Genomic DNA, 11,081 nt, shown 5'->3' with positions numbered 1-11,081 from the left:
TGTGTGGAGCCTGTTCTGTGTCACCAGCAAAATGGCTCTGGATGGGATCAGACACTGTGGGACAAAAACTGGGAGCCTGAGCTGTGGCAAGGTCAGGGAAACCCTCAGAACACAACATAAAAGAGATGGACTAAAGCCTCTGTCCCTCTGCCTGGCTTCCTCCTATGCAAAACAGAAATTGATCAGGGATATGTTGAGGATTTAGAGATATCTGGAGACCGCTTTGGAGACATTAAAACTAGTGAGCATTATATCTGCATTTCAAAGTACTCTTTGGACCTCTTAATTCGTTTTGACAGCAGCCCAGTGCTAGAAATGGGGCTGTCTCTGCTGCCTGGATGGGAAAACTGAGGCTAAGAGATGGGAAGGAATTACAAGCACAGGACAGCAGCAGGCCAGGGAGAGCTGTGAACTGCTGTCTCCCATGGCCAGGCAGCCCAGCAAAAACACCCACAGCTGCAGCAACTGCTCTATCCACATGTATCAGGGGGTTGTTGATCCTACATAATCCCTGTCTGATGTCCTGACCAGCCTACTTTCAACAAACTGTACCCCAGCCAGCAAGATGAGACCTTTCTTCCTGCTAGTTTGTGTCTCCTGTCCTCAAAATTTCCATTTCCCACCAGTACATCCAGTTCCTTCCCTTTTACCCACACCTGCTTCTCACATTTCTTTATGCAACCTTGGAGCTCCTTCCTGCGTCTGCCTTTTCTCTTTCCCCTTTTCTAGGCTTACTAGAGGTCTGGAGGGGTTTTAAGTGTCAGGAACAGTAGGCAAGAAGGTGACAGCTCCCCAGGTAAGGAATGAGATGGAGAGATGTGGTCTCAGGCTGTGGGCTTGTTCCCTCCTATTTTAATTATATTGCAACTCCTGTTTTTTAAAAGAGCATAGCTGTGTTATGCTAACGTGAGATGAGGGAGAGCTGAGGCTGGAGATTTGGACCCTTTCTTTCAGTCTAGGTGAATTTATCCAGGATATGAGTCTGCTCCTGGATTATTAATTTACTATGAACAGTGGTGTGGAAGCTGCTCAGATTTTTACTGCTTTTTACATATGGACTACAGAACTTGCACAAAGACAACTTGAAAGGCAATTTGCAATTCCACAACAGTAGCCAACTAGTGTTTTTCTGTGATAAAAGTAGCCTGCTCTGTTCCATAAGGCATTTTTACAACGATTCTTCCAATTTAAGGAATGTTTGTGCAGGAGGGTGACGATTTGTATCACAACAGGATTTAGGTAACATAGCTGAGATCAACCTACTGTTGCACTGAGCCCTGTGGTTACCGACGGTGAGACACTGCCCTCTCTCACAGAAATGAGACTCGATTCTACACATATTTAAATACCTGACAGCCACCGAAGCATTTATTTGGACGTCACAGCGAGCAGCAGAGCTACGGGAGAATCTGAGGGTGTAAAGTGGGGGGAATAAAGGTTGTACAGAGAGTCAGTGGCAGAGCAAGAAGGAGATTCCATTTCCCGGTGACTGCTGGAAAGGCAAAGTGACCCCGACTTTGTAGCCAGGGAAACACCAGCTTTCATTTTGAACACTTAAACCAAATTTGCGAAGATGATGATTTATTGATAACCCGCAGGACCGTGGACATGCGGTGAGAGGAGTGGGGAGGTTACGGCCTGAGCCCCAGCTCCCTTCTCAAGTTGCAGCTGCCAACTCCGGCCCGGCTGCGATGCAAACATCTCCCGCGTCCTCCCCCGGCGGAGCCGCCACCGCTCGGATGCTGAAATAAGGTCAGGACTCCGTCAGGCGATTAAAAGCCCGGGTTGAGCCGAGGCTCTGTCTCTGGAAGGCAGCACGATCTTCCCTGGGGGCAGCATCCCGGCTGCCGGTGCGGAGGGAGGGAAGCAGAGGGAGGAGAGCGCTCCTCGCCCGACAGCTCCGGCTCCGCGCTCCCCGGGCGCGGTGGGTCAGGGACCGGCGGGAGCCAGGGGAGGATGCTCCGAGACACCGTAACACCGTGCTTCCTCCCCAGGCTCTGAGGAGGAGGAGGAGGAGGAGTGGGAGGAGAGTTCCGAAGCCACTTTGGGCGCTGCGCCGCTACGTGCGGGAGTCTGTGCGGAGCATCCTCCCGGCAGCCTGAACGCCGGGTGCTCTCCCCTCTGCTCTCTGGGTGATTCTCCCTTCCCCGCACGCTGCTCCTGCCTCTGCAGCCGCTCCCCGGGCGAGACGGCGGCCAGGTGAGCGGGACCGGGCTGCGGGGCCGGGCTGGGCTGCGGCCGGGGCTCCCCTCCCGGTGCTTGGTGCTGGGGGGTGCCGGGCTGGAGTCGGGGGTCCCCTCTGGGAGGTGTCTGATCAGGAGCCGGGGGTCCCCTCCGGGGGGTGCCGAGCCGGGCTGCAGCCGAGGGTCCCCGCCGTCTGTCGGGGCCAGAGCTGCGCGTCCCGGGCGCGGGGTGTGTGATGTGTGCCCGGGGCAGTGAAGCATCGCTTCAGCTGCGATGTAACTTGTGTGTTCGGAGCGCAATTAGTGGCTAGCAGTGAATTATCTGTTCCCCAAGAGGCCACGGAGGGCAGCGGGATCCCCACACCGGGCGCCCCCCGTGCCGGCAGTGCCCGCGGTGTCCGCGCTCCCCAGAGCGTCTGCAGAGTGTGAGGGCTGTGTGAGTGTCAGTCCGGAACACTCCAAGTATTGCTCCTGGAGTTAAATCTGTCTCTGCACTGGGGTGTGTGCGCGAAATTCATTTACTGCCCCCGCTACTCCAGTGATGAGGGCGCCGCTAGCAAACAGTCAGGCTTGCTCCTTAAATGTCATTCTTTCCCCTCCTTCTTTTTTATTTTAAAAAGTGTTTATAATTTCAGCTACCGATTTTATAGATCCTGAAATACTTTCATTTCCCAGAGCAGTTGGTTTTCCACGACTGGCACTTTCACCTTTTGAGTGGGAGGATTTACTTTCTTTAAAACAGAGCTGTAACATCACCCACTCCTTTCAGTGAGGCACGTGTTGTCTCCTGACCCCAGCAACTCACTTGGGCAAAAGAAAAGCTGGAAATAATCACTTAAGAGATGCGACTTTGCCTGTTTCAACAAGTTGCTTTGTTCTCTGCTCGAGTAATTTCCTCCAAGGCGCGTGGTCCTTGTCGTTAGCAGAGGATGGGGTGATACGGGTGATGTTAAACCTGCAGTCACCGGGGATTAATGCACGGGCATGACATCACCGACAGCCAATGGAGGGATGGGTTTGGACACGTACTGACCCAAACTGTCTTCCAAACTGGTGATGCTGCCGTGCTCCTGGGGAATATCGCCAGTTTGAGCGTGGATTCCTAGCACGGTGTCACTGCGTCCTCCTCTGAGACAGCCAACAATTCATTCAGCAGCCACACGTGTGTGGTTAGTCTGGCTGGTTAAAGGTTTCACTTCTAGGGAAGAGATTACTGAAAATGGGTGTATCAGTGCCCTGGCACAGGCAGAGCTGGTGTGGCTGAGCTGGTTGCTGGCAGAGTGTAAACAGCCCAAGAGTTCCCAGCCCTTGTGGCCGGAGAGCTGCCTGAGCAGTGTTTGAGCACACAGTGCTTTCACCTGTAGTAAATTGCTTTCCTTTGCCTGATTGCTTGGAGAAGAGCTGCTCCCCTGGAGGTGGGCACAGACTCCGTGCCAGGAGAGTGAGGAGGGACACGGTGCAGCAGCTGGATGCTGCCGTGGCTGCTGAGAAGGGAAAGTAAGTGCCTTGCCCTGCTGTGCCAATGGCTTCTGCTGTGCTCTCACCCTCACCCTGGTGCCTCCGTGCTGCCAAAGTCCAGCAGGTCTGAAGCCTTTGGCCTCTGTTCCTGTCACTTTGCCCTAGGGTTTCTCAAAAACTCGGAGTATCTTTTGGAGAATCACAGCAGATGTTTCCTGACATGGTCTGGCTCCTGAAATGTTCATTTTGGAGTTCAGGCTGCCTCTTCTGCCTGATGTTTTCTTAACCTTCATCATTTGCTGCAGACCCATCCAATTCCCCTGCAGGTCAGGCAGGGGCTTCCCCACAGGCTGTGCAAGACCTTTTTTGTCGCTACCACAAATATTTGCACTCAAATCACTTCTATTTCTGTTTGCTAGAATTCTCAATGCTAAACCAGAAATGTTTGGGTCCAGACTTCACCCCTGAAGCCTTTCAATATTTTTGGTTGTGATTTGTATGTAGGTACACACACACAGTCCTTTATCAGTGCCATTGCATCGATAGCCCTTTGCATTGAGGGACCCACACAGAATATTAGCAATATGACTGACATGCCTCAGAGCTCTGTGTAAGATCCTTATGCCTTCATTGCCAATAAGACGTGACAGGATACATCTAATGAATTACCTTTAAATTAGAAAGCAGTAAACAAGCCATTATTGGATTAGAGGAATATTAAAATTAGAAGAACGTAACCATCTTTTGATATCCTGTGGCACATTTTTACCAGCTAGGAAATGACATGGGGAGCTGCAGAGAGAGAGAGAGGGTCTCTAGAGAACTGTAATGATTTTCATCTGTGTGAAATAGATTTTTTTTTTAAATGCTATTACTTAGTGTCTTATGTTTAGATGATGCTGTAGCAGATTTCCTCTTTTATTTTCCCCCTTCTAGTTTCATATTGATATTTGATATATTTGTCTAAGTGACTTCAGTGTTTGTGGAAGGTACAGGTTTGATGCACTCTGATAGCTAAAATCTCACAATTATTGAAGAAAAACAGAGGCAAAAGGAAACAAGAGTCTTGGTGATAGATTTTAGTCCAATACTGAAGAGCTTTCTGCCTTTCCAGGGTGCAGAGATGGTCTGGGTTCATGACATTTATTCCATAACCCTTTTCCTCAACTGTTTAGAAGGCTGCTCCAGCTCTGGTGATTGTGTAATGTTATTTAAATTGCATTGAATAAATTCACCTTGAATTCCCTGAGTTTTATATAAATTGCTAAGAATCCACCAGTTCTCCTGGTCACACAGCTCAGGTGCAGGTGTTAGTTGGTGTTGCCTTCCAGATGTGACTGTTCTGGATTGGATCTGAATTGGCAACTGGTTGGTGTTACTTGGGAGCAGCCCCAGAACTCCCCATGCCAATCTTTTATTAATTGCAGGCCAGCACCTGCTGTCCTCTCTCAGGCAAAGATTCTCAATTAAGGACTGGGCTGAGAGTGAAAAGGGCAAAATATCACCAGTACCCTCCTGTGTTAGGAAAAATTGTACATGGAGAAGTAAATAGTAAAATACTTGATGGAAAGCAATTAATTCTCAGCCTTGTGTTAAATGAAGTTTCTTATAACACCTTGAAATTGTTGTGGTTTTGTCATTCCACCTACCTCGGTTGGCTATTGAAAAAATAAGCTCCTAATCTAGAACTAAACCAGAATTTGTGAGTGCAAAAAACTGTTTTATGTTGGACTACCAATATTTTATAACTCTCTAAGACCAATCTTTTATTCTTTTAAACTCACTATCAATATGAATATGGAGCAGCAAGATGCCTTTGAGTCCTAAGCCTCATTCCAGTCTCTGAAGGAAAATCTTGAGCATAATGTTTTGTCCTGGATTTTGGAAGCACACTCAGAATAAAGATCTCTCCTATGCAAATACTTTTCATCCGAGGTATTGGATTTTCCTTGTCTCTCTCTCAGAGTTTATGGCCCTGGGACTCCTTTTCTCAAGGTCTAGTAGAACTCCTTCAGCATCTCTTTTCCCCTTTGAAAATGTGATAAGCATCGTGCAGGCGGCTGCTTTGAAGCCGGTGCCAGCCCTGCAGATCAGGAGATCACAGCACACTTTCACCTGGGGTCAGGCAGCCGAGCTGAGCTGCTCTGCAGTGCCAGAGCATCCTGAGCACTTGCAAGGACGGGGATTTCTATCGGGCTGGGGCACTGGAGCCTCTTTGCTATTCTGAAGAGCCTTGTAAGGAGGAACAAAGGCTGTGGATTTCACCCATTTTGCTCTATTTTATATTTCCCAGCAGTTATTTTGGAAAGGCTGTGAGCTGAAAGGCTGATTTTTCTCACACTTAGTACAGCTGTGCCAGAGTAAAGCTCAAATGAGGGAAAGTAGCACTGGGTATCTCCGTGACTCCAAAGGTGACCTGTTGTTTTTATTCCCCTTTCTGCTATGTTTCAATTTCAGTTACACTTTACAGGGAACATCAGTGAATAAAAACTCTGGTGGGGTCAGGTCTTTCTCCTAGAAGGATATTTCCCTCTGCACAGCACCAGTACAAGTTTTCTCCCTCCTTCCACAGCAGTTGTGCTGTATGTGCTGTGAAGTATAACAGGACCAATATATTAAGGGGCAGCAATCCCACCTTTGCTGTTACAGGATGGTAAAATATGGTTAAAGAATGTATTCCCCAACCCTCAGTGCAGAGCCTTTGCCACTTTTTTCTTCTCCAGCCTCTTGTCAAGCATGACTTAGTCATGTGTTACACCCCTTTGAGCTGAAAAACATGGAATCAGTTTGGTCTTTCTGGTTCTGGAAGCAACAAACCTTTTCCTTATAGAGGCGAGAGCAGAACTCAGTTTTTCAGCTCTTAGAGCATTTGTAGACTTTTTTTTCTGAGCCTGCAAGAGGCTGCTAACTACTAAACCAGAATCATTTGAGTAATGCCTAGACATGGATAAACCAATTAAGAGGAGTTCTTTCAGCTTTTTGAAACAAATTGCAAATTTCAGGTTCGCATTTGCATAATTCAGGTTATTAATTCATGTGTTTGCATTTCCTAAACTGTGTGCCAAATTCCCATTTGGCACAAGTTTCAGAGTGTTGATCTCAGTGTAAAGGGGAAAAGGTGGAAATTGAGTTGTTGTAGGAAGCGCTCAGTGGTTTTTCTTTTCAACAAAATTAAATGAGCTTCTTTTTTATTTTTTTTTTATATTTGCTGTGTCAATTCATTCTCACCTTAAGTATTCAGTGAGAAATCCAGAAATTCTTAATTGATCGGGTACCCAGCCTCTCCTTTGTGCATCTCTGGGGTTTATATATACTGCAAGTTAATAAAGCTTCCAGCATCCCTTCTGTGCATGTGTAATTAAGGAGTGAGTGTACCTCGATGTCCTTTGCTGTGTTTTGTGAATTCCAGGGGTGAGGATGATGGTATTTTATGCTGTAGAACACAAGCAGGAGCATCCCTGCACGAGTGGATCTCTCTGAAGGACCAGGCTGTGGCTGCTTTAGTCTGGAGAGCAGTTACCCTCGGATTTTCTTGCTGCTTCCATTATTCACTGAGAGTTATGTGTGTTTATGATAGTCTGATCAGCAAACACAAGTGTGCTGCAGATGCAGATATATTGGGAAGTACAGCAGTTTACATTAATGGGAAGGATTTATCTTGTTGCAGTGTTGAATTTATGATGCCGAGCCGTGATATTTCCCTGTTTCAAAAATGTTATATTACAGCAGGCTGATATCAGGGTGATAAAATAAATGTTTCTTTTTTAATTCAAGCCACTGTAAGATGCTAATAATGTTGGAGACAGGAAGAGAAATGCCATGTTTCAGAATTTAATGTAATGCATCCATATTACAATTTCCTGGCAAAATTAACTTAGCTCGGACTCCTAAATGAAACTTCTTGTTATGTTTAAACTATTAAAAAAGTGTGGTTGAGTTCTTTAATGGAAGTATGGTACCATGACAAGTAGGGGGGTGAATGGCCCTGCTTAAATTAGTCTTTGGGACTCAGATTCCTCTAATTTAGGGCTTGTAGTGACAGGAAAAGGGGAAATGGCTTTAAACTGAAGGAGAACAGGTTTAGTTTGAATATTGAGAAGAAATTCTCTGCAGTAAGGGTGGTGAAGCCCTGGCACAGGTTGCCCAGAGAAGCTGTGGCTGCTCCATCCCTGGAAATGTGCAGGACCAGGCAGGATGGGGCTTGGAGCAACCTGGTGGAAGATGTCCCTGCCCATGCTGGGGTGGGGTTTGGAACTCTAAGGTCTCTTCCAGGCCATACCATTCCATGATTCTAGAATAATTCTGAAAAGAAGATAGAGAAGCTTTGTTTGCTGATGATGGTTTCCACTGGGCATTTGGGAAGCCCATGTTCCTTGCTGGTTTCCTTCCAATTTCCTGGCAAATGCTCAGCAGGCAGGGTTATTAAGGAGAAAGGAGAGTTCATCTCTTCCCCTCTGCTGTTATCTCCTCCTCTGGACATTGCCAGAGTCCATGGCAATACCAGGGCATTATTCAGGATACCCACTTGCTTTATTCTTGGATAAAATGAGAGTGAAGGAAATCTTCACAATCTTAATGATAGAAGGTGCTGTGGCTGTCCTGCTTTGAAGCATTGCTTCCTTCCCAAGGAAAATGGGATGGAACTGGGATTGGCCCTGGATCCAGGCAGGTGTGATTGCCTGATCCTGCTGTCTGGTGGGCTCGTGTTGGCCGTGTCACTGTTTGTGCTGAGCACTGCCAGTTCAGTGGCTCTGAAGCACCACGGTCAGAAGTCAAGTGCTCTGAAAATTTCCCCAAAAAGGAGTCTCAAAAAGGAGTAGTTATTTTGTGGAACACAGAGGGATTGTCCTGTGTGTGTGTTCCTGTTACACTGCTCAGTTAATCAGTGCCTCTGAACCTCTGAGTTAATGCCTGTTCTTTGGAAGCACAGCACACAGTAACTGAAATTGGGTTATTTAACTGCAAAGTACTACTGGAGTGAGAGTTTAACTGTGGAAATACCTGCCAGTTATGTGGTGTATGGGCTTAACTGGGACTGAAGGAGGAAAAAGCAAAAGAATTATTTTAGTACTAAATTACGCCTGTATTTTTGGTGTGCTGTTGAAATGGTTAATTCTGCTTTTGTTTACTAATAGATCTGTTTCTGTTCAGGGACCACTGAAAAAACAAAACTTTGTTAGATCAAACACCTTTTAAAAACCTGTGTGATTGTCTTAATTTAAGAGAGTAGCAGGTAAAAAGGACTCTCCTTTTTTACACCAAATTGTCAGGGAGAGATGGATCTGAGGTGAATTGGGACAACTTCTGGCAGAATGAGTGTAACCTTCCACCTGAGAAATAGCACTTGGTTAAGTGTTAGAAATTAATTGCCATATTGAGCTTACCCACACACTTAAGAGCACTTCCCTCCTGAACATTTCCTCCTTACAATATTTCTAATGTATTTTTGTGACATATATTTCAGTTTAATAATAGAAGAATGGTCACAGAAGCTGTAAACATTAAGAATAGTTACTGTTTATAACTCTGAAAAAGGGGCAGCCACTTCAAATACAATTAGTGCAGCCACTTTAATTACAATTACTCACCCTCCAGTGTGTATCAGTCACCTGTGAAATGCTCCAGGTGAGGTTTCCTCACTGGTAGCACCCCAGACTGAGATAGGTGGTGGTTTTGGGTGGATGAACAGGGAGCTGCTTCCTCCCAGTGCCTTTGCAGACAGCTCTAGGAATGAGAAGGAAAACAAATAATTCAAGCAAAACTCCTGGGTTTTGCATGTGCTAAACATCCTTTTTCTTGAACATGTTCTTCAGCAATGGGTAAATTATTACTGCTAAATCTTGCTTGGAAATGCAGTGGAGACAGTCAGATCTTTGCAATTAGCATATTTGGAATATTAGTAATTGTACTATGGCTAAAGATCTGATCTACCTTTCGTGTTTTCCTCATGTAAGAGGAAAAATAAAGCCAAATCAGTCTTATTTTAAATGCTTTTTTTTTTTCCCCCCAACAGAAGAAGCATCTTCTGTTACAGTTAATGAGCACTGTTGTCTTTTGTTTAAAGTCTTTGTTACAGATGCTTAGAGCAAAAGGGCTTTAATAATAAAAAGGCCTTCTTCTCTGGAATGTCTGTCTGATAATAGCCTGTATGATTTAAGAATAATGCTGTAAAATAATTGGCTTTCAAACGAATAATTTTGTATAACTAATTGGAGGGCAAGTGGAAAATCTGCATCCTCCAAATAAATGTATTGTGTCTCTTTAAATACCCAAACATTTTTTCCTCTTATTTTTCTGCCCTCAAGACAAAAATAATATCAAATCTCATTCAGGTTGTACTTAAATATGACCAAACTGATAATTACATTATTACAGAGAAGGGCAGGATAGCTGGAGGATATGTACAAGGTGCATTAGTACTGCAAATAGAAGCTGATTTACTTATTGATAGTGGAGACACGTTTTAGTCACTTTATAGAATTAACAATTGATCAGCTTGTTAGGTTCTAGTTCTTCATAAGCACAGCATGTTTATTCATTATTGTCATTACATGGTGCAGGCAGCCGAGGTCATGATTAGCAAGGCAAAATCTAAAAAAAATTTAAACTTCATTAAATATAACTTCTGCAATGGGCAGTTACTGAGCAATGCACCAATTCTCACTTCTCTGACATAAATATAACTTATACCTGCCTGGTTAATTTGCATTTCATTAGCATTTTTCAGAACCATCAGATCTATTTGTTTTGCCAAATGCCAGCGATTCAGGCTTGTAAAATTGTAATAAGATGGGCAACATAAAAACATTTCTTTCAAATTGCCTTGGTCACTGTAAATATCCCCCAATCTGCAGCACTGGAACTGATAAACGAAACACACTGCTGGAGGAGAATGGGAAGATGCTATTCCAATAAATATATCCATGATTGTTTGTTACTAAGGGTAAGTTATGTTTTGTAAATCAGCATTGACTTAGGCTTGAGCAAACCCGATAGCAAAAATTCCCACAGAGGCTTCTCCTGCTATATATGACTAATATATTAAAGAAGATAAATAGTCATTTTTAAAACTTATTACACAGAAGGATTGAACACAGGAGAAAACCATTTCACAAATCTGAAACTTAAGGTCACCTTGAGAAGAAAAGGACACTCTAGACGACTAGAAAAAATCTGTTTCCTCCAGAAATTGAGATTCAAAGTTTACTCTTTTCATAGTGTCTTTTATAAAGCTTTAGAATCCCAAGTGTAAAACCAGAGTCTGTTTTGATGTGCAAATATTTCCAAACTCTGTAGTGGATAGGCACTTAGACACTTGCATCTAACCAGTGCTGCAGATGAGCTTCCAGTCATCTGGAATTATTTATTTATTCCAATAAATAAAACACAGGATAATAATTAATAAATAATAAAATCCAGAATATGAAGCTTTTTTGTTAG

At 44.6% G+C, this 11,081-nt stretch overlaps 1 protein-coding gene across 1 annotated transcript in view; it reads left to right on the top strand.

Moving 5' to 3' along the window:
* Nucleotides 1-2,068: 2,068 nt before the first annotated feature.
* Nucleotides 2,069-11,081, top strand: part of LOC306807653 (uncharacterized protein) — a 66,720-nt gene continuing 57,707 nt past the window's right edge. The window contains exon 1 of the mRNA XM_079317456.1: nt 2,069-2,199. The gene's annotated coding sequence lies outside the window, so the exon portion shown is untranslated. The remainder of the gene's footprint in view (nt 2,200-11,081) is intronic.

This window comes from Erithacus rubecula (assembly GCF_903797595.1).
Source record: "Erithacus rubecula genome assembly, chromosome: 13".
Lineage (NCBI taxonomy): Eukaryota > Metazoa > Chordata > Aves > Passeriformes > Muscicapidae > Erithacus > Erithacus rubecula.
This window is presented reverse-complemented; position numbering and strand designations above follow the sequence as displayed.